Genomic DNA, 377 nt, shown 5'->3' on the forward strand with positions numbered 1-377 from the left:
GGTGGTCCTGAGGGGAGCCCCGGGCTGTGGTTTGTGTGGGGAGAGGCGGCGGGCCCGGGCTGGGGGCGCAGTGAAAATGTACTCCTTAACAACCAGTGGCATTTTATGCAAAAACTCGTAGTTGCAGCAAGTCGTTATTTTTATGTGTCCACTCGTGACCTGCTATATGAGAAGTTGAAAATGTATTTTCAGGCATCCTTTTCCATTACTGCTCCTTTTTAGCAGTTCTTTTTCACCTATTGGAGCCTTACTGTGTTCAGACTTGGGTTTCCCATCTGCTTAGAAGCGAAGGAGAAAAAGAGGGGGGGGGGAATCTTGACCTCTGCCAATTAAACAAGTTAGGAAACGATTTTCAACTTGCACGTTTGTTTATGCTT

The sequence above is a fragment of the Charadrius vociferus genome, unplaced genomic scaffold (assembly GCF_000708025.1).
Source record: "Charadrius vociferus isolate BGI_N301 unplaced genomic scaffold, ASM70802v2 scaffold179, whole genome shotgun sequence".
Lineage (NCBI taxonomy): Eukaryota > Metazoa > Chordata > Aves > Charadriiformes > Charadriidae > Charadrius > Charadrius vociferus.